The sequence below is a fragment of the Vipera berus genome (genome assembly GCF_964194415.1).
Source record: "Vipera berus genome assembly, chromosome: 12".
NCBI classification, from domain to species: domain Eukaryota; kingdom Metazoa; phylum Chordata; class Lepidosauria; order Squamata; family Viperidae; genus Vipera; species Vipera berus.
This window is the reverse complement of record NC_138215.1, coordinates 11,102,363-11,126,589: the sequence shown is the minus strand read 5'-3', so window position 1 is coordinate 11,126,589 and position 24,227 is coordinate 11,102,363. Positions and strand designations below refer to the sequence as shown.

The 24,227-nt window shown below is 38.3% G+C and overlaps 1 long non-coding RNA gene across 1 annotated transcript; it reads right to left on the bottom strand.

Moving 5' to 3' along the window:
* Positions 1-9,092: 9,092 nt before the first annotated feature.
* On the bottom strand, positions 9,093-23,204 carry LOC308673770. The gene is made up of 3 exons (XR_014027735.1): positions 21,600-23,204; positions 13,737-13,789; positions 9,093-10,273 (listed from the first exon to the last, which is right to left on the bottom strand). It is a non-coding gene; the product is annotated as an uncharacterized lncRNA (long non-coding RNA).
* Positions 23,205-24,227: the final 1,023 nt, after the last annotated feature.

The window sequence follows — 24,227 nt, the reverse complement described above, 5'->3', positions numbered from 1 at the left end:
AAATGGAAACTTTAGAACTGGAGTTCAATAAAAGCTTTGGACACCCTTCTATCAAATATAGAAGGTTAGACAGTTAGAACAATGAGCCTGACAGTTAGAACAATTAACCAATGGAGCAACCTGCCTCCAGAAGCGGTGAATGCTCCAACACTGGAGGTTTTTAAGAAGAGACTGGACAGCCATTTGCCTGAAATGGTATAGGGTTTCCTGCCTGAGCAGGGGGTTGGACTAGATGACCTCCAAGGTCCCTTCCACCTTATTATTATTATTATTATTATTATTATTATTATTATTATTATTATTATTATTATTCAATATTTTGCTTGGGTCTATTTGATTTTATCGGAGAAATGGAAGTGCACAAGGAAAGAATCAGAAAGTAGGAGGAATTCAACCAACCTGGACCTTAGTATGCAATCACTCACTGACATTCAACATTGCCTCTGAAATACACATTCTTTAATGAAAGAAAAGGGGCATAACCTACAATCCCAGGACTTTATACTAGGAAGGGAAGTCCTGGCAGCCCGTCCCTAAACTATCACTACATTACAATATACATTGTGATATGTTAAGAACAAATCTTAAATTTTGTGGTGAATAGCTTTATTGAGTATAAACACTTAGTTAAAGTAACAGCTATAACAAAGAGACAGTTTGATACAGTGGTTCAGGCACCAGATATAGAAGAGCAGGCAGAGCCTGGGTCAAAAAAGTGCAAAGAACAACAACTAAGATGATTAAAAGCCTGGAGACTAAAACATATGAAGAACAATTGCAGGATTTGGGAATGGTCAGTCTAGAGAAAAGAAGGACAGGGGGAGGCATGATAGCAGTATTCCAATATTTGAGAGGCTGCCAAAAGGAGGAGGGGATCCATTTATTTCCCAAAGCACCAGAAGGCAAGACAAGAAACAATGGTTGGAAATTAATCAAGGAGAGAAGCAACCTGGAATTAAGGAGAAACTTCCTAACAGTGAGAGCAATTAACCAGTGGAACAGCTTGCCTTCAGAGGTTGTAGGTGCTTTATCACTGGAGGTTTTTAAGAAGAGACTAGTCACTTGTCTGAAATGATATAGGGACTCCTGTTTGAGCAGGGAGCTAGACTAGAAGACCTCCAAGGTCCCTTCCAGCTCTATTCTGATTGAGTAATCAGCCTAGAGTCCTCAGGGAGAAGGGCGGTATATAAATGTTATTAAATTAAATTAAATTAAATTATGTTCCCATAAATGATCTAAATCCAACCCCTCTTTAATTCTGTTGACTCTTATCTAACACCAGTTTAGTGCTGACTGTTAGTTGACTAGATTCTTGTGAATAGGCATGAGCAATAAATCACCTTAACTGGAACTTAATGTGTAATCCTGATTCTTTGTGACTGACACCAGACTAGAAACCAGGTGACTGTGAGTTCTAGTATCACTTTAGGCATGAAGCCAGCTGGGTGACTTTGGACCAGTCCTTCTCTCTCATCTCTAGGAAAGAGGCAATGGAAAACCAGTTCTGAAATGTTACCAAGAAAGCTTCGTGGACTTTCCAGACGGTCACCAGGGGTCAACACTGGACCCCTTCACACATAAAGTCATAAAGTTAAGAACAAAATCATTGTTTATCTTCCTCTCTCCTCCTTTGATGTCCTGTACTCACACACTGCAGGCATGGTCCTCTGTCACCTGACCTCAATGAGTCCTTGCTTGGAACAGCGCTATTGCTTCACTGCAAGGTAGATTATCACTGCCATAAACCAGGTCCTGGATTATCAGTCCTAGAAGAACATTTGCCTAAGAAAAGGCAGCTGATCAGCAAGCATAGGATTGGCTTTTGCAAGTTAGACCAGTCAAAAGGGGTACAAAAGGAGAATTCATTCATTCTTTTCTCTCTCCCCCCTCCCTCAAATTTTGTTTATTGCTGCCTCCCAGAGAGGCATCAGATGAAATATCCTCTTGTTTCCCAATCGCGGCAACAGCACGGTTCAGGAAGATCTGTCATGTCATTGAGCTTTATCATGGTAATTACATCAGGAACAAGTTTACTATGTGAAAAAGATGTACGATTACAAGAACCCATCCACGGCACCAGCAGCTGTGGCTGAATAAGTTTTGGGGGGCAAGTGTAGGCTAGAAATATTTGAGCATCCTAGCAAGCCTGCAGAAGGAGATGAGGGAACCACTCCTGATTGGTTTCTTCCCCACAGAGCTTCTGTAGAAGCTAGAAATTGAGCCCTATAAGTCTGATTTCACAAAGATTGTTGCTTGCTAAAGGGCAAAATTAATTGAGCAATAACCTCCAGTTAGCCCGGATCCACATGGATTTTAAAAAGCTATCAGCGGACCCTTTATGTTATTTCTATCACAGTATCTGAGACCCCTCGTAAAATCCTTCCCAGCTGTCTTCATTCTTCTTTTCAAAAAAAAAAAAATCATGGATGCTTGAGGAATTCAGCTTTGACAATTCTGATGCAAACTGAAAATATGCAGAGAATAACAATGAACTCTCCATTAAGTTCCTTGCTTCACAGATGTTCTCTGACGGAACAGGCATCAAAGTTACAGAAGACAATCCAATGTCCTAACCTGTCTTCTAGGGTTGCTATGATATCAAATGAAGATGGAAATGAGAACCGAATGAGCTGTTTCATTTACTGTAGATTGGGCTGTTTTATTCCTAAAGGAGCTAATAAGATCCGCCGTGACAGCTCATCTCAATTCATTTCCACTTAGGAAGCTCTTCTACACTAAATTTTGTACTTCTGTATTTTTTTTTTAAAAAATCCATATAGGAAATGCCAGCATAATGAAGTTTACATTATCATATATGGCATATATATGGCATATAAATCAAGTGAACCCACTGCCAACTTCAGTGTGGGAACTAAATGTGTTGAAGCTATACGTTACTGTTCAGCAATTTAAGATATTAAGTGCCCATTCCTTGTCCCAGTTCAAGATTTGTTTGTCTTTTGTTAATGCAAAATCATTTCAGTGCCATTTATTGCACTTTGGATAAAGCTTTTTGCATGGGGTTTTGTTTTTGTTTTTTTTGTTTTTTGGTCTTAGAAAAATCTTATACAGAAAAGTGAGTAAATTTCAAATACTAAGCATTATCTCCCACATAGAAGGGGGCGGTTAGGTTCATACAGCAAATTTGGCCTGGTTTCCTGTGGAGAGAGAGAGAAAAAAAGTGAAGACTTTGCAGAATCCTTTTCCTGAAAATGTCTTGTACAGGCTGGTTTTTTTTTTTTTTGTTTTTTAATCCCATTTATATCCCGCCCTTCTCCGAAGACTCAGGGCGGCTTACAAGCTTAGCAGTAGCCTTCATTCTATGTATATGCCTGCTTATTAGGGCTTTCGGCCCCCCCCAAGCGGCATTATTACAAAGTCAGCTTATTGCCCCCAACCATCTGGGTCCTCATTTTACCTACCTCGGAAGGATGGAAGGCTGAGTCAACCTTGAGCCTGGTGGGATGCGAACCTGCACTAATTGCAGGCAGCTGGTGTTACTTAAGGAGGCATTAGCCCACTGCTCCACCAAGGCTCTTGGTCAGGGGTCTTCAAAGTTGGCCCTTTTATGACTTGTGGATTTCAACTCCCAGAATTCCTCAGCCAGGCACACTGCCTGAGGAAGTCTGGGAGTTGAAGTCCACAAGTCATAAAAGGGCCAACTTTGAAGACCCTTGCTCTTGGTGATAGCTGAGCTTTTTACAAAAACTATGGTCAGAAATAATGGATATAAGCTGCAGCTCCATAGATTTCATTTAAATATCAAGAAAAAGTTTCTGACATTAAAACCTGTACAAAATGAAAGAGTCTAACAATGGAGGGTGTAGGTTTTCCATCTCTGGAGATTTTGAAGAGGAGACTAAATAGCCAGTTTTCACGAATAGCTGAATTAGTTTTACTGCGCCTTGCAAAGGGTGGCAATAGATGATCCTTATGGCCTCTCCAAAGTCCACACATCTATGGTTGTGGGTGTGCAATACAGTTCTTCCTAGCATTTGTCTCTCTCAGTTCAGTAGCTGTGGTTGCATAATACACCTCTTCTTCATAGCATTTGTTTGCTTAATTGCGTGGTCTGCTTATCCTGCACTGCGTTTGTCTAATTCTTATAGCAAAAGTTACTCGATGAACGATGGGAGGAAGATTAGTTTTTCAACTAGTTTGTTGCAGAGCCTAACTCTAGTGTAAACTAAGAGGGAGTAATTGGTCCGGCAACACTGAGGTGGGAGAACTAGAATTACTCCCTTTTTCCTCCCATATCTTAACCACTAGACCAGGGGTCTTCAAACTTGGCCCTTTTATGACTTGTGGACTTTAAGTCCCAGAATTCCTCAGCCAGGCATGCATGCCTGGCTGAGGAATTCTGGGAGTTGAAGTCCACAAGTCATAAAAGGGCCAAGTTTGAAGACCCCTGGAATAGACCAAACTGGTTCTTGTTTTGCACAACACAGGACAATATCATAAAGTAATCAGAGCATCTTAGTATTCTACTTTCATGCAGTATAGCGAGCAACACGAAAAACTAACCAACACAGCCACTTGGTCATTAACCAAATCCTGGTGTAACATTTTCAGTGAAGATAATTCTTCCCTTTGCAAGAGAGAACAACCACAGCTCCTTCCAAAGCTCACAGTCAGAACTACATTATGACAAATGGAGAGAAGAATAGAATTGTGATTCATTCAAGTCCTCCAGCTTAAAGCACATTTCATTCAGTTTTCATTGAATAAAATGTATGTATGTTTTTTTTCTGCACATTTCCTTATATAAGCACTTCTGCGTTCTTTTTTATAACATTTCTTGTTTGTTTGTAATGTTCCCAAAGACATTCTGTAACTTTCTCCACTCCTCTATCTTCTATTCTCTCTCTCTCATCTGTATCTATCATCTACCTATCTATCTATATTATCTGTATCTATCATCTTCTCTAATCTATCAATCATCTCTATTGTATCTATCTATCTATCTATCTATCTATCTATCTATCTATCTATCTATCTATCTATCTATCTATCTATCTATCTATCTATCTATCTATCAAATCTATCATCTCTCTCTAATCTAATCTATCATCTCTATCATCTCTCTCTCATCTATCTATCATTTTTTTCTTTCTCTCTAAAATCTATCTGTCATCTCTATCATATTTTATCTATCATCTATCATTTAATCTATCTACACAATTACATATATAAGAGTGCATAAAAGTACATATAATAGGGAAAATTGTACACAAAGCCTTCTAAAATAGAAACAAACACAAAGGAACAAAGAGGAACAGAACAGTCTTTATGATACATAATAACATAAAAAGCCTTATTTGGAATCTTAAGTGGTTTTTGCAAATGCATAATAATCTAGAGTGAAAACTTGCATTTTGTTCAAGGCCTAGGTAGGTCTGGGATCAGCAGAGTGTCATTATGGACCCATTTTCAATTCATTTGCAGTTCAGCTTGCTATAAAGCAGGGGAAAATATTATAGCATTTCAGCAATAAGAAAACAACCTCAAGAGCAGCACAAAACTGTACGAAATTGGATTAGAAGTATCGAGTGGAAGTTCAAAATCTTCAAAGTCATTTTTCCCCATCAGACTCATAATAAAATCAGCCTAATAATAAAAGATGTTATCAAATAAGATGGATGGAGACTGATAGAATAAATAGAAAAGAGAACTTAATACAAATATGCAGAGACACACAGATTCTTCTTTTCTAGTACTCTCCAGGTGTATATATAGGTGCATTGGCATACTACTTAAATAACATATAAAAGAACCTTGATCTGCTAACATCTACAAGTATATCGTAATGGTATGTGGGCAAGACATTGGGAAACAGAGAAAGCCACAGACCAGGCCACAGTTAGATAAGAGACAGCTGAGCCCATAGAAAGAATGGGGGCATGGCAAACATCTCACAAGAAACTCTCCCTAGTTTATATGGGTTAAGTGGTTGCTACAAAGAACAGGGAGTCAGGCTATTCTCCACAGCATCTGAAGACAAGAACCAAAGGATGGAAGCTAATCAAGCAGAGAAGCAATCTAGAACTCAGAAGAAATTTCCTGACAGTTAGAACAGTTAATCAGTGGAACAACCTGCCTCCAGAAGCTGTGAATGCTCCAAGTTTTTGGATTGTAAAGGTGAGGGGGGGGATGGACAGACCTTCTGCATCCATATTTTCCTAATTCAACCCTTCTTGCTTTGATGAGATCTATCCATTCTTGCCCTTGGAGAAACAACCAAGCAGGATTCTGGTCAATGACCCAGGTGTCATTTTGGTTTCCTCTGAATGTCACAACTGTAGTTTAATCTGGGGCATTGAATCATAGTTACAGTTAAATTTGGGACATCTGTCACCCAAATTAGAATGGCCTTGATGCTTTTATTTTGGTCAGAAATAGCATTTTCTGTGGTAAGGGCCAGTGATGGATAAAATGATCTCATTATGGAATGGGATTTAAAACCAATAAAGCTTATCCAAAACATGGTCACAGAGTATTTGCGACTTCCTGAACCATTTTCATTACAATGATGAGTGTTCTTCAAGCACAGAAGAATTCATTTTTTTAACTGTGAATGAATTTCAGATAGTTACATTCTCAAGTCACCGTCATAAATTATCATGTGTGTTTCTCTTGTTCTCTTTTATAATGATTCTGTCTGAGGCAAGACAGAATATCAGCCATTGATTTAGCTTCAAACTGCCATTTTTACTGAACAAAACTTTTTTTTTAGCAAGTCAGATGTTAGGGCTAAAGACCTATTAGCCCCATGTAATCACCACTTCTCACCAGCTAGTCAAAACCGAGGACTGATCAATATTTTCAATAAGGAACAATCTGGAACAAAGCTTTGATCTGACTAGACAAAGGTTCTAGCTAATAATAGAAACTCTTTATTTATTTATTTAGCCACCCATCTTGTTTGAAGGCAACTCTGGGTGGCCTACAGCATAAATACACTTAATAGCTGAGTCAAGCAATGACCAGACATATATCCCTTCCTCATGTCTCGCCTTTATTTCTCCCTCCACGCTTCAAAAGCCAATTGAAGGCCATGGCTGAATTGAAGCAAAGAACTAATCTGGCAAAATGGAAGGTCTGTAGTTTGTTGAGCCCTTTCCCCAAATAATCTTTTAATAAATACTCTCAGATTGATGGAAGTTCACAGCACTCTTTTCCTGTTCAAGGAAACCAAATGTACCAGATGGAGGGGATATTGGAGGGGCTCCTACAAAGATGAGTGGGCCAAAATATTTCCCAAAGCACAAGAAGGCAAGACAAGAAACGATGGATGGAAACTAACCAAGAAGAGAAGCAACCTAGAATTAAGGAGAAATTATCTAACAGTGAGAGCAATCAACCAATGGAATAGCCTTGCCCTTCAGAAGCTATGGGTGCTCCATCACTGGAGGCTTTCAAAAAGAGACTGGACAGCCATTTGTCTGAAATGATATAAGGTTTCCTGCTTGAGCAGAGGGTTGAACTAGAAAACCTCTGAGGTCCCTTCCAACTCTATTATTCTGTGTTTTATGTTCTAGAGAATCTATTTAGTATCAAATATGGTCGTGGTGTGACACAACTGCACTGCCCAGCTACCAACTTTGTAAAGGTGCTCTAGTTCAGTACTAGAGCAGATGGTTGTGTACTCACTCCACAAAAAATTTAGTTTACAGACCGCAAGATACAGGGTTGGCAAACACCACTCCTGCTTATAATGAACGCAATTGTTTTATAGCCTCCAGTGATGATATCATAGAGTAGAAGGCCACTCGATGCATTTTCTGAATTAAAACAAGAAGTAGAAAAAAAGATGTCACTGCAAAAAAAATTGGCTCGGCCCTCTGATGTTGTTGCCAAAACACACATCCCTCACTTCCCCCAGACCTCCACCTAACAGCAGAGCAAAAGCATTGACAAACTGGAGCCTAGAAGTAGAGAAAGTTTACACATTCCTCTTTTTCACCAAGACACAGACACAGCTCCCTGCACCTAAGCATCTAGCTTTTGGCATCTTGTGTGCTATGGCAGTGCACAATGTCTTCAACTGGATTCAGATCCCATTAGGCTTAATAGAGGCAGACGATGGACTATAATTAAGGGCTGCTTCAATGATAATCTAAACGTGTTCACCCTCTGTATTTAATCTGCCTCCACAATGATGCAAATAATGCCAAGCTGTGTTCTGCAAAGCAAGACCTGCTTCTTTTTCAGGGGAAAGAGAGGGGAGGGAAGAGAAGGGAGGGGGGAGAAGCTATCAGCATCTTGCTCAGATTGTTGTCATCTCATTAAAATACTGCTCAATAAATACAAACAAACCAGCCATAGCAGAAAGACAAAAGCCGTTTGGTTTGCAAGAGGCATCACAGAAACCTCGTTCACATTCTGAAAGTGTGACACTTCAGCCCAGATTTTGGTTTTGCTTCTTTTCTTGGCAGGGAAATCACACAGTTCCTTGCTGTTATTATTCGGGCATCTCCGTTCTGATTCATCAAATCTTGTGTTACAGGGAGACTTAACCCTTGTGGGTACTTTGGCAAAGTGGAAACAATGCTTGTCTTGGGGAAAGCTTGCCTCTTTGGCAGTCATGGACACTTCAAGGTTGCCATTTATGAGAAGACAAACTAGAGAGGCTACTAACAGGATGCTCTCAACTACTCCATCTTCCCACTGTCTTTTTCCTTGGACACTCTTCCAAACAGTGGCATCAACAGGGCAGGTCAAATTACAATTAATCAGTGAAACAACTTGCTTCCAGAGTTGGGGGCGCTCCAATACTGGAGGTTTTTAAGAAGAGATTGGACAACCATTTGTCTGAAATGATATGAGTTCTCCTGCTTGAGCAGGGGGCTGGACTAGAAGACCTCCAAGGTCCCTTCCATCTCTGTTATTCTGTTAAATAGGTGACTCTGACCAAAGCAGCATCAAATTGCAAGTCTAACCCCCTTTTGCACATGTATCATGTTATAAATGCATATACAAAAGAGGCCGAGCTTGGGACATGATGGTGCTTTCAACATTTTGTCCAAAACTATGGGAGCTTCAGAAGTTCATGATTCTAAATAAAATCCAGCACTGCAGGCACTTGTATCCCTATTTTCTGAGAACTGTTGTTGGGGCCTATGTGATACCCAGATACCTTATTGGAAATAATGATGATAGTGAAATCTGCTGTACATTTATCTGCTGGTCAGCATCCCATTTTCATCCTCTCTCAAGTTGAAACCTGGTGGCTACACAGACATATTTATCTATGGTGTTTTCCTAGTAACAATATGAATGTGGCAGGTCACTGCATTCTATTCTATTCTATTCTATTCTATTCTATTCTATTCTATTCTATTTTATTCTATTCTATTCTATTCTATTCTATTCTATTCTATTCTATTCTATTCTATTCTATTCTATTCTATTCTATTCTATTCTCTATTCTATTTCTATTCTATTCTACTCTACTCTACTCTACTCTACTCTACTCTACTCTACTCTACTCTACTCTACTCTACTCTACTCTACTCTACTCTACTCTATTCTATTCTATTCTATTTCTATTTCTATTTCTATTTATCTGCTGGTCAGCATCCCATTTTCATCCTCTCTCAAGTTGAAACCTGGTGGCTACACAGACATATTTATCTATGGTGTTTTCCTAGTAACAATATGAATGTGGCAGGTCACTGCATTCCATTCCATTCCATTCCATTCCATTCCATTCTATTCTATTCTATTCTATTCTATTCTATTCTATTCTATTCTATTCTATTCTATTCTATTCTATTCTATTCTATTCTATTCTATTCTATTCTATTCTATTCTATTCTATTCTATTCTATTCTCTATTCTATTTCTACTCTACTCTACTCTACTCTACTCTACTCTACTCTACTCTACTCTACTCTACTCTACTCTATTCTATTCTATTTCTATTTCTATTTCTATTTCTATTTCTATTCTATATCCTATTGCCTATTCTGTTCTGTTCTGTTCTGTTCTGTTCTGTTCTATTCTATTAAGCAGCTTCATCAGTTAGATAAAGTTAGGCAGGAAGTCAATGTACCAACTGCTCCCAAACCAACCTCAGGGGTGTCTTCCACAAAGTATGTTGCAATATGTTGATGAAGATTCTCAACCATCCAGGTAAAGCTGTCTGAAAGCTGCATTCTGGGATGTTTTTCCAAGTTCACATTCTAAACCCCAACTGTGGGATGTCCTGGTTATCTCCCTTTCAAATACTAACTGGGTCGGGCTTGCTGACTTGTCCCAAAGTTGATATTCCCTGTGTGAGAAAAAAAAAATGAATGTTAAAGGAAGCAAAATACATTCAATTAAATTGGGAGAAAAATTAGCACAAGTGAAGAAGATCCCAAGTATGTAGGGTTGGTCAATTGGTCCAATATGTGGAGATCTGATTTGAGCCTGGAGAAAACAAAAATAATGAATAAATGAATCATTTTTTTCCTAGGCCATCAGGTCCCTTTGATCCTTATTCATATTCACATAAAGAGACATAAGCAATTTCCACATCGATCTGCATTTATTTCTTTTTTACAATGTGTGCACAAATATTTTTGCATTCCCTAAGACATATTTTGTACCGTTTCTTCTATTGTATTATTTCTCTAGGCATCTTTCTCTTTAAGTGCAATTTTTTACATTGTCAGCTATATCACAAAGTTATGGGGGGGTGGGGTGGGAAGGCATTCAAAAGATGAATTCTTCTCCAATCGACATATTATTCCAGGAAGTTCAACTTAAGCCCCTTCCCTTAAAAATGGAGATCAAATTAAAAAACCCTCTCTTATCCCTACCTGTGATTTCCTTCTGAACCAGGAAATTAGAAAGCTGCATGTCAAGCTAAAATTTCTTCAAGGACTAGCGGGAACAGCTCCTCCTGTATATATTTGCAGAACAATAAAATATTTTGCCATCGGCGAGCCCCCACCCCCCACCCCCTCCAAGCTTATGTTCCAGCATTTGACAAGGCAAACTAAATAGGCTTCTGTTTGGTTAAACAAAAATGAAACATCTCCATGGATGTTGGTGGGGGGCATATGCTCACGCGCAGCACTGTGAAATCAATTTCTGTAATAAGGAACCTGCTGTTACATTGAACAATTAGTTATTCTTGGAACATATGCTGGCAGATGATGCTTCTTGGACTGTCTGGAACCTATGAAGACTATGCACTGGAGGGAGCTTCTCCCTCGCTACAGTCAATGCTTATCAGAGCAGAACATTGCTGTTTCCTGCGAAGACGAGCTTTCTTTAGCCCTGTTTTATGGCAGAGACCAAAGCAGGATTATGACAGCTCAAGCCCAAAAGATATATCAGGGTGATTGCAAATAAGACAGCTGCATGACTTTCTGGTATTAACCAGCATGATTACATGCTACGATTTGTCTTTAGCATTAGTTCATTTCTGCAGCGACATTAACCTTTAAAACAACTCGGAGCTCTTCTTTCATGAACAAATTTCTTTTCCTATATTTACGTGCTCCAGATCTTAAAAACTTCATCTAAGTACTTTTTCCATGTGTGTCTCCAAAAAAAGGCCATGGAGATCTGAAAAGGAAAGGACCTGATCAGTGGTAGCCCCCCCAGTTGAGGAATGTCTTTCCTAGAGGGACTTATAGTGCTACTACAGTATGTACACTGTAGTCCTTCAGCACTAAGTGAAGACCTGTTTGATTTTCCCAAGCATGAATGATCAACCTGTTGTAGGATGTGTGTGAGGAAGGAAGGAAGGAAGGAAGGAAGGAAGGAAGGAAGGAAGGAAGGAAGGAAGGAAGGAAGGAAGGAAGGAAGGAAATTTCATATTTGCTATATACCTTTAATTTTTCAAAAGAGGTTCAGCAAGCTTATACCACTTTGGTGCTTTTAAAAGATTACAGACTTTTTTTCCCTTTGTACTTCCAGGAATGGTTATGTGACCACACAAGCACACTCAGTCATTTCAAGAAATGTTGGGGGGGGGGAATCCTCCACTCTTTAAAAACCCAGCAGGCTCACATTAACATCTAAAGAAAGATAAAATAAATCACTTGGCTTTCTCATAATTTTTTGACAATGTGGTGTCAATCTTCCTTTGTTTCCAGCACAAATATGTCCCCATAAACAGTAGCTGAACTTGGTCTTAGCTATCATTCACACCTATCATGGATCTAACTGCAAATATCTCAGTTTGTTTTCCAGAAGGATCTACAATGCAATTCTCTTAAAATCCTATTTTTTAACTAAAGTTGTCCTGGGCTATAGCTTAATTTCAGGTTGTTTTTTTTTTAAAATTATAAAAATTGATCAGATATGCAGACCACACTTGAAATATTCCAACAAGAACTGACTGGAAAAAGGCGAGACATTCAATAAGGCACTTGTTGAATTCTAGACTGTTCTACATTGCATCCTGTATCCTTCTGGAATATAGATCTATCTTTCCAAAGAGCGTTCTCTAAGCAGCCACATCATTGGAAGTATACCTTTAACTGAACCCAAGAGTTCAAAAACAGTAGTAGTAGCACGGTATTTTAGCCAATGACTGTAAGGTAAAGGTAAAGGTTCCCCCGCACATGCGTGCTAGTCGTTTCCGACTCTAGGGGCCGGTGCTCATCTCCGTTTCAAAGCCGAAGAGCCAGCGCTTGTCCGAGGACGTCTCCGTGGTCATGTGGCCGGCATGACTAGACACCAAAGGCGCATGGAACGCTGTTACCTTCCCACCGTAGTGGTCCCTATTTTTCTACTTGCAATTTTACGTGCTTTCGAACTGCTAGGTTGGCAGAAGCTGGGACGACTAACAGGCGCTCACTCTGTTACGCGGCACTCGGGATTCGACCCGCCAAACTGCCGACCATCTGATCGACAAGCTCAGCATCCTAACCCACTTATCGCCTACATGTAGTGAAAAAGCGACATTTGAGAATTAAAAGTTCCCCATGAATGCCATTTTGCTGAACGTAGGCTTCTTCTCAAATTTATTTTGAAAAGAGTAATAAAATAAAGTTAGCATGGAAATAAGAGAAAATCCTTTCCGCTTGTCTGTTTTGAGTTTTATTATCATAGGACAAAACATTTTTTTTAATGATCAAGATAGCAATCAATTTAAACATTTCTCTATAGCATTTAGTTAAAATGGGAACATCTGGAGCTGAGAATCAATTGCCTAGAACTAGCAGCTTTGCTAATGAATATTAAATTTAAATTGTATTTCTTTCAAAGTGCCCCTCCTTTTCTCGAGACCCTTCTTTGGGGACAGTGGGAAAGAGAGAAAGCCAAACATTTTAAAGTCCCATTAATTTTAATGTGAGTTAATCAAGCATATACATTTCTTTAAGCGGAAATCCATGCAACTTGCACCTATACCTTTTTTGAATTTATATTATCATTTTATATGTTAGATCACACTAAATTCAAGTACGTCAATGACTGGGCAAGCCACAGAGAATGGATGCCAAGTTCCATACATTTGTAAACAGATTTGCAGAAATGTAAGGAATCTTGTTTCTTAAAAGAGAGAACATTTTAAGCCAAACTCACTTAACCCATAACCTGATGTTGGTACTTTTCTGAATTTTTGAGTGCAGTTTGTAAAGAAAAGTCGAGACTGGCAAAATATGCATCTCTGTGGATGGTAAATAATGCTAAGAAAAATTATGCGGAAAACTGTGCAGTGTAGAAAATGTACACGCAAAATCATGTGCAATTTAGGAGAAGAGCATAAGAAGTTCAAACAAATCTTTACCCACCTCTTTTTCAGAAACATTCAAATGAATGCACAACTTGGACAAAAAGAAGAACACTAGAAAATGTAAAAAAAATGAAAGAAAACCAGATGTGACACTGTCAGGCCCAGGAACAGACACATGTCGATTCTTCCAAGGAGAGTTCTTTATGCTTTCACACTATAGACAGAATCTTGCCAAACTGAAGCACTCTACAATCTGCATCAAACATATACTCTGAGAACTATTAGGAACATGGTGTTTTCACCTTCTTTCTCTCACACAAATTATGTGAACTGAGCTCCCCTTATTCCCCTCCTCCCCTTATGCCCCTCCTCCCTCCTGGGAATACAGACTACTACATTCCATCACAAACACCCACCTAATTTTTAATCTATGATGCAAAGCAATTTTTTTTAAAAAAAATCATCTTAGGCACCCTGTGTTAACTCTACTCCCTATTGAAACTGGAGTTAACTTGTCTTCCCATGCATAGCAATAGAATTACAGAGGAATGCAGACATCTGGCCAGAATAAAAGTATAACAGAATAGCAGAGTTGGAAGGGACCCTAGAAGACTTCTAGTCCAACAGCAGTAGAAGCAGTAGACCCTATAATATTTCAGACAAATGATTGTCCAATCTCTTACTAAAACCCTCCAGTGTTGGAGCACCCATAACCTCTGGAGGCAACTCATTCCACTAATTAATTATTCTAATTGTCAGGAAATTGCTTCTTGGTTCTAGGTCAGGGGTCTTTAAACTTGGCCCTTTTATGACTCATAGACTTCAATGCCCAGAATTCCTCAGCCAGCATGCCTGGCTGAGGAATTCTGGGAGTTGAAGTCCACAAGTCATAAAAGGGCCAAGTCTGAAGACCCCTGTTCTAGGTTAATCTCCTTGATTAGTTTCCATCCATTGTTTCTTATCTTGATTTCAGATGCTTTGGAGAATAGATCGACTCCCTCTTCTTTGTGGCAACCCCTTAGATGTTGGAACACTGCTACCATGTCACCTCTAGTCCTTATTCCAGCAACCACAAAAGAATACGAAGGTATGGAAGGGAATCATAACCAATAAAAACCAATCCCTCTGCATGGTTCAATTCCATCCTATTGACTGTATGCTTTTTTCAAATATTATTTCTTCTTTACAGTTCTGCTCATTCTCAGTTTTGGAACTAATGATGTATCCACGGAATAGGTCAGTCTCACTTGTAGTTAAAGCAAATAGAATAGTCATACTGAAGTTTCCATTTGGCTCAGGTATTGGCAGAGTATTCAAGAACATTTGCAAGTGACTCAGTCAGGAATGCAAACCATTTTTCTGAACTAGAAACTGGGATCAACCCCCAAACAAAACAAAACAAAAGAAGAAACCACCCTTTGATTAAATTTCATTGTCATTTCAAGGCACTTCCAAAAGAAAACTGTTCGTGTAAATTGTCCCCATCGTGTATTTCATTGTTTTTTGTATGTATTTCTCATTAGTCATGGGAACAATTGCAATTAGGTGCCAATTTATTCAGCTTGCATTTAAGGCTGTCAATAGTTGAATATAGGCATAGTGGCTTGGACTGTGCACTTCAGGGCTGAATATTTCTGAAAGCTTATTCAACATTTTAAAGACGCCAAAGACCTTTTCTTAAATCATTATGTCAGAAGTCTTTTGTCCCAGAATGTACTATACAGACAAATCAAAGAACTGTCTAAAACCCCAACTCAGATGTAGTAATATCACAGTGCTGGTTCAGTGGTAGCTAGCAAAGCTTGTATTTCCTGACTTCATTGACTCCCAGGTGCTTCCACATCCATTTTCAACCAGAAGCTGATGAAAAACACGCCTTTGAAGTTTTAGCTACGTATGTAGACCATGTGCCTTCAAGGCAGTCTTGACTTCTGGTAGCTGAGTTGGAGAAGACACCTGTGAATACTGCGGGACAGTCAAGAAACTGAAGAAAGAGTACAGAGACTCTAGAAAGAATACAGAGAAGAGCAACAAAGATGATCAGAGGACTGGAGGCTAAAACAAATAAAGGACGGTTGCTGGAATTGGGTATGTCTAGTTTAATGAAGGACGAGGGGTGACATGATAGCAGTCTTCCAGTATCTCAGGGGCTGCCACAAAGAAGAGGCAGTCAAGCTATTCTCCAAAGCGCCCAAAGGCAGGACAAGAAGCAATGGATGGAGGCTGACCAAAGAGAGAAGCAACCTAGAACTAAGGAGAGATTTCCTGACAGGACAATTAACCAGTGGAACAACCTGCCTCCAGAAGCTGTGAATGATCCAACGCTGGAAGTTTTCAAGAAGAGACTGGACAGCCATTTGTCTGGAATGGTATAGGGTTTCCTGCCTAAGCAGGGGGTTGGACTAGATGACCTCCAAGGTCCCTTCCAACTTTCTTCTCCTCCTCCTCCTCCTCCTCCTCCTCCTCCTGTTGCTGTTGTTGTTGTTGTTGTTGTTAAAGAATGATTGAACAAATCAATCCAGAGTTCTGATTTGAGGCCCAAATGACCAGGTTCAAATTATCCTGCTTTTGAGCACATTAGGCAAGGTTCTAGCTCTCTAGAGAAGCTCTAAAGCTGGGAAAGGTGGAAGGAATAAGAAGTGGTCCAAAGGTGGACGATGAGCACACAACTGGAAGACTTGAAAGACCAGGTTAAGGATAGGTCACCATCGAGAAAAGGCTTGTTTCCTTAGTCCTATAAGATGACAGTGGGTAATTTAGGGGAACTGAAGCACACCCATTCTCCCAAAGTCTATCTGGCAGGCAAGAAACCACTGCAGATATTATTTGTTTGTTTTTCGTTATGCACCTGCTCTTTATTAAACTTCTCAGGCTGCCTAGTTTTATTGTTAATGATGAGGATGAGAAAAATATTTCTCCTCCTCCCCCCCCGCCCATTCCACATGATTCATAATTTTATTAAGCCTCTATTAAGTGAGGTGTGAAGACATGGACTAGCCTTACTAACATATTGTTCATCGAGAAAGCAGTAGCTGATATATCTAGGGTGTCATTTGTAATCATTATAAGTCTTTGAAATGAAAATAGCAAGATGAAGAGAGTCGGGTTATTAACTGTTGCGTTTTAATACATTCTAATCTATCCCACTGAGCTAATAGACATTATATTTGGTATTTTCCTTTAATAATCAGAATGGAATCTCAGCTGTTTTGGAATTGCAACGTTCTGAAGCTTTGCCGAAGAGGCAAGATTCGTGTGTGTATTTAGTTGCTTTTCTGAAATCTTTGTTTTCCAAAGAAATTAATGGCATTTGCTTTTCCATCCCATGAAAAATATGGTTTGGGGCATTTATCCTGGATTCTTCCATACAAATTTAAATATTTAAAATATTCACATGGCCATCCATCTTAAGCAAGTTCCATAAACCAGTCACTTCCTTGCATTCAACTTCCCATCTGTGTTTACCATTGTGGACCGAAGAGTTTTATGGATTATCCCAAGTGTTTAAATCATGCTCGTCCCCCACAATGAAATAGGGAAAAAATGAATAAACAGTGATGAATTCCAACTACTGGATCTCCCTCTTGCAAAGACCTTGGGACTAATGGACATCTGTACCACACATTGGTACCATACACAAATAGGAGTAATTTTCAACTCTCTTAAGATAAAGTCTTAAGCTAGGACTGATGAAAATACATGCAGCATGCCTTAATATTAGTTGCTCAAGAAGAGCACAGCACAGCACAGAACAGAACAGAACAGAATAGACAGACTGTACAATAGAATAGAATAGAATAGAATAGAATAGAATAGAATAGAATAGAATAGAATAGAATAGAATAGAATAGAATAGAATAGAATAGAATAGAATAGAATAGAATAGAATAGAATAGAATAGAAGTAGGAATAGGAATAGGAATAGAATAGAATAGAATAGAATAGAATAGAATAGAATAGAATAGAATAGAATAGAATAGAATAGAATAGAATAGAATAGAATAGAATAGAACAGAACAGAACAGAATAGAAGTAGGAATAGGAATAGGAATAGGAATAGGAATAGGAAAGGAATGGAATAGAATAGAATAGAATAGAATAGAATAGAATAGAATAGAATAGAATAGAATAGAATAGAATAGAATAGAATAGAATAGAATAGAATAGAATAGAATAGAAGTAGGAATAGGAATAGGAATAGGAATAGGAATAGAATAGAATAGAATAGAATAGAATAGAATAGAATAGAATAGAATAGAATAGAATAGAATAGAATAGAATAGAATAGAATAGAATAGAATAGAACAGAACAGAACAGAATAGAAGTAGGAATAGGAATAGGAATAGGAATAGGAATAGGAATAGGAATAGGAATAGGAATAGGAATAGGAAAGGAAAGGAATAGAATAGAATAGAATAGAATAGAATAGAATAGAATAGAATAGAATAGAATAGAATAGAATAGAATAGAATAGAATAGAATAGAATAGAATAGAATAGAATAGAATAGAATAGAATTAGGAATAGGAATAGGAATAGGAATAAGAATAGAATAGAATAGAATAGAATAGAATAGAATAGAATCGAATCGAATAGAATAGAATAGAATAGAATAGAATAGAATAGAATAGAATAGAATAGAATAGAATAGAATAGAATAGAACAGAATAGAACAGAACAGAATAGAATAGAATAGAATAGAATAGAATAGAATAGAATAGAATAGAATAGAATAGAATAGAATAGAATAGAATAGAATAGAATAGAATAGAATAGAATAGAAGTAGGAATAGGAATAGGAATAGGAATAGGAATAGGAATAGGAATAGGAAAGGAATAGAATAGAATAGAATAGAATAGAATAGAATAGAATAGAATAGAATAGAATAGAATAGAATAGAATAGAATAGAATAGAATAGAATAGAATAGAATAGAATTAGGAATAGGAATAGGAATAGGAATAGGAATAGGAATAGGAATAGGAATAGGAATAGGAATAGGAATAGAAATAGAAATAGAATAGAATAGAATAGAATAGAATAGAATAGAATAGAATAGAACAGAACAGAACAGAACAGAACAGAACAGAATAGAATAGAATAGAATAGAAGTAGGAATAGGAATAGGAATAGGAATAGGAATAGGAATAGAATAGAATAGAATAGAATAGAATAGAATAGAATAGAATAGAATAGAATAGAATAGAATAGAATAGAATAGAATAGAATAGAATAGAATAGAATAGAATAGAAGTAGGAATAGGAATAGGAATAGGAATAGAATAGAATAGAATAGAATAGAATAGAATAGAATAGAATAGAATAGAATAGAATAGAATAGAATAGAATAGAATAGAATAGAATAGAATTAGGAATAGGAATAGGAATAGAATAGAATAGAATAGAATAGAATAGAATAGAATAGAATAGAATAGAATAGAATAGAATAGAACAGAACAGAATAGAAGTAGGAATAGGAATAGGAATAGGAACAGGAAAGGAATAGAATAGAATAGAATAGAATAGAATAGAATAGAATAGAATAGAATAGAATAGAATAGAATAGAATAGAATAGAATAGAATAGAATAGAATAGAAGTAGGAGTAGGAGTAGGAGTAGGAATAGGAATAGGAATAGAATAGAATAGAATAGAATAGAATAGAATAGAATAGAATAGAATAGAATAGAATAGAATAGAATAGAATAGAATAGAATAGAATAGAATAGAATAGTGCTACCACCCTCCTATTCATGCTTGTAGCTTCTAGAAACTAGCTGGTCAGCCATTAGAACCATCACAATATACTTCACTTGGTGACTTAATCATGCCATTTTCCGAATTCATATATTGCACTGGACCATGAACTATTCAAATGGGTTTGAAGGCATGTTAAACCACACACATACAAAACAAAATGTCAGTGTTAACCAAGCTCATCATATTGTGTGAATATAGGCCATAAGCTGCCCTAACATCCTATGAGAACAAATGTTGGTCTGAATAGACTTAATAATATTTAATCTAATTGAGTTGTCCAAAAGGCAACTGGACTTCCTTGTTGTTGTTTTTAAAAACATTTCACTTCTCATCTAAGAAGCTTCTAAAGAACTGAGCTGAAGAAACTTCTTGGATGAGAAACGAAAAGTTTTCAAAGAAAAGAAAAAAAACAACAACAGATAATCCAGTTGCCTTTTGGAAAAAAAGCATCTTTGAGACCTGGATGATTGAGAATCTTCATAGACATCTAATTGGGTTCGATTTATATCCTTATTGCTTTGTTTTTCATCAAGAATAAATTCCTTTCAGCTCCCATATATTCATAGGTTCTACTTGCATTTCTTTGTCTCCAGGAAGACAATTGTTCTGGGCATAATGGGAAGACTAGATTTGCTGTTCCTAGAGAGAAGAAAAATAAGCAAAGGAAGGTGGGATTGATTCTAACCTTAAAATATAAGTGGTGACAGTTATGTCCCCAATCTGCTGTCAGCACTGGGTGAAGAATGTTCCAAAGTAACCTTTCGTGGCAACTTGAAAGAAACACATATTCATCCACCCACTCCCCATAAAATAAAAAGATAAAGAAAAGCTCCCAGAATAATGGGAAGATTCTTGGATGGATGTTGTAATTTATAAAGGTCCATTAAATAACAAATGCTCCTCCACAGTTGCTGAAGAACAGATCCAATATGTTCTAGCAATAGAGAAATGGCCTTTGAGGTCATCTTGACTCTTACATTATAGAACGAAGAAATTGTCTAATTAGGGCACCTTGTGTGAATGGAATCTCAGCCAGTTACACCAGCCGTGAAAAGCAAACGAAGTGCAGCAACAGGAGGAGGAGGAGAGGACATGAGTATAATCCATGTTGCAAATATCAGATAAATCTAGTGGGTATTATTTTGCTACTAGTTTTACCAGTGCTTTTGTTGATACTGTTGTTAAGTTCAATCAATTCACAGATTACTGGAAGCATCCCTGGGAACACCATTCAGGGTGTTCTTTTTGGATGAGAGATGAATGAGAGAATGAGAGATGAGGATGAGGAACTGGGCTTAGGACAGGGGTGTCAAACTCAATTTCATTGAGGGCCGCATCAGCATTGTGGTTGCCCTCAGGGGGCCAGGTGGGTATGGCCTGGGTGGGCGTGGCCTACTGGGTGGGCATGGCTAGAGTGTGTATGGCCTACTGGGTGGGCGTGGCCAGCTCTACATCGTTGGCATCAAGGGTGCCTGGGCAGGAGTGGGACAGATCTGAGGGTCTCTGGCAGAAGGAGGGTCTCTGGGCCAGGGCCAAGGCAGTGGGGGCCATTCCCTCACTGTTTCCAGGATGGCTTCACGGGCCACATGAAACCACTTCGCGGGCCGGATCCGGCCCCCGGCCTTGTGTTTGACATGTCTGGCTTAGGAGGTCACAGTAACTGAACAGAAATCTCTCTCATGAGCAGAAACTTCACCTGTATACCATCCAGGATTCGCAAGAACAAAATTATTATTATAGTATGGATCAACTAGCTTTAAGTCCTTTTTGGAGGATTCTGAATAGGCTGAGAGTTGGAGTGCTTAAGTGTAAAACCAATATGCTCAAGTGGAGGCTGTTAGCAATAACAACACACAGTGTGAATGTGGAGAGATGCCGAGCCCTGCCCATATGTTGGTATATCGGATATACCAGAAACATATACCAATGATGACTTATTTTTGGTCAATGATAAAGTCAAGAAGGCATCTTCATTTTGATCTGATCTAGACACGGAAGAAGAATCAATTAGTTGCCGTTTCTTATGGAAACATCTCCTTTGTTCTAATGAGCACCAGGCACACCCAGATCCAAGGCTACAAAATAGCAATAGCACTTAGACTTATATACCGCTTCACAGTGCTTTACCACCCTCTGTATGCATTTCACAGTCAGCATCTTACCTCCAGTAATCTGGATCCTCATTTTAACGACCTCAGAAGGATGGAAGGCTGAGTCAATCTTCAGCTGTCCGGATCGAAGGAATTGAGAGTTAACCTGCAATACTGCATTCTAACGAATGGCTGCGGGACTTGGGTTTGGCTAGTCTAAAGAAAAGAAGAAATAGGGGAGACATGATATCTGAGGGGCTTCCCCAAGGCAGAGGGGGCCAGGTTGTTCACCAGAGCACCAGAGGGAAGGGCGAGAAACAAGGGTTGGAAACTGATCAAAGAGAGAAACAACCTGGAATTAAGGAGAAACTTCCTGACAGTGAGGACAATTAATCAGTGGAACAGCTTGCCTCCAGAAAACGTGGGAGCTCCATCACTGGAGGTTTTCAAGAAGAGACTAGACATTCACAGCGGGCTGGACTAGAAGACCTCCAAGGTCCCTTACAGCTCTATTCTATTCTATTCTATTCTATTCTATTCTATTCTATTCTATTCTATTCTATTCTATTCTATTCTATTCTATTCTATTCTATTCTATTCTATTCTATTCTATTCTATTCTATTCTATTCTATTCTATTCTAATTCATTCCATTCCATATTCTATTCTATTCTATTCTATTCTATTCTATTCTATTCTATTCTATTCTATTCTATTCTATTCTATTCTATTCTATTCTATTCTATTCTATTCTATTCCATATTTTCTATTCTATTCTATTCCATTCTATTCTATTCCATTCCATTCCATATTTTCTATTCTATTCTATTCTATTCTATTCTATTCTATTCTATTCTATTCTATTCTATTCTATTCTATTCTATTCATTCCATTCCATTCCATATTCTATTCTATTCTATTCTATTCTATTCTATTCTATTCTATTCTATTCTATTCTATTCTATTCTATTCTATTCTATTCTATTCTATTCTATTCTATTCTTCTATTCCATATTTTCTATTCTATTCTATTCTATTCTATTCCATTCCATTCCATTCCATTCCATATTTTCTATTCTATTCTATTCTATTCTATTCTATTCTATTCTATTCTATTCTATTCTATTCTATTCTATTCTATTCTATTCTATTCTATTCACCACTGCACCACCACAACTCTTGGTGGTGGCTATATGAAAGAGGCAGTATGAAAGGTTGCCAAGAGAGCTCCTGGTAAGGCCAGTTGCACTAGTGATTAAAAAGCAAAATGAAACAAAACCAAAAGAGCTCCCTGTATATGCTACCGCTACGGTCCATGAAAAAATAGACGGTGTCTCCTGATCATTTTTCATTTTATTCTTGTTCTATGCCCCCTCACCTCTTTTCCTTGTGTGCTACACCACCTAAGTTTCAAAATGGGGCCTTATTGCCTTTAACATATTCTGGAATTTGATCTGAGAGTCTTCCTGGCTAAGGACCAAAGGCAAAAAATGCAAGCAAAAAACAAATTAATTATGAATTAATTATTTTGGTTAAATAAACTTTCCTGCCTTCAAGCGGAGGAACAGAATTGCAAGAGTCCATTTCCTAACAGCTGTAGCAAGGGATTAACCCATATAGCACCCTCAACAACTCAATGTCACTAAAGGAACTTTTTTTTTAACTGCCTGAACTACTACATATTTCTTTTCTGCCAGTTCTCCTTCATTGTGATGAAAGAGAATTGATTTTTGAAAGTTTTTCAGAGGAGAAGAGATTTTCAGAGATTCTTGGAGATTCTCCAGGGTGAAGCATGACACTGTCTGTGTGTGTGTGTGTGTGTGTGTGTGTGTGTGTGTGTGTACATGCATGTGTGTGTTTGTTGGAGTGGGTATACTTCTTGATTTCCTCTACATCTGTCTAAACTCAAAAGAACATTGTCCAATGGAGGACATTCTACTCTAGGTCTTTCTTGGTAGCACTCTTTCCCACACTGATAAGGAGTCTTGTCCTGGAGAAATGTATCCATCAAAATGTTATTATGTTTGTTGTTGTTAGCTGCGAAGTCGTGTCCGACCCATTGCGACCCTATGGACAACATTCCTCCAGGCCTTCCTGTCCTCTACCATCTTCTGGAGTCCATTTAAGCTCACGCCTACTGCTTCAGTGACTCCATCCAGCCACCTCATTCTCTGTCGTCCCCTTCTTCTATTGCCCTCCATCTTTCCCAGCATTAGGCTTTTCTCCAGTGAGTCCTTCCTTCTCATTAGGTGGCCAAAGTACTTGAGTTTTAGCTTCAGAATCTGGCCTTCTAAAGAGCAATCAGGATTGATCTCCTCTAGGACTGACCGGTTTGATCGCCTTGCAGTCCAAGGGACTCACAGGAGTCTTCTCCAGCACCACAGTTCAAAGGCCTCAATTCTTTGGCGCTCAGCCTTTCTTATGGTCCAACTTTCACTGCCATACATTGCAACTGGGAAGACCATAGCCTTGACTATACGCACTTTTGTTGACAGGGTGATGTCTCTGCTTTTTAGTGTGCTGTCTAGATTTGCCATGGCTTTCCTCCCCAGGAGCAAGCGTCTTTTAATTTCTTGGCTACAGTCCCCATCTGCAGTGATCTTGGAGCCCAGGAAAATAAAATCTGTCACTACCTCCATTTCTTCCCCATCTATTTGCCAGGAATTGAGAGGGCCAGATGCCATGATCTTGGTTTTCTTAA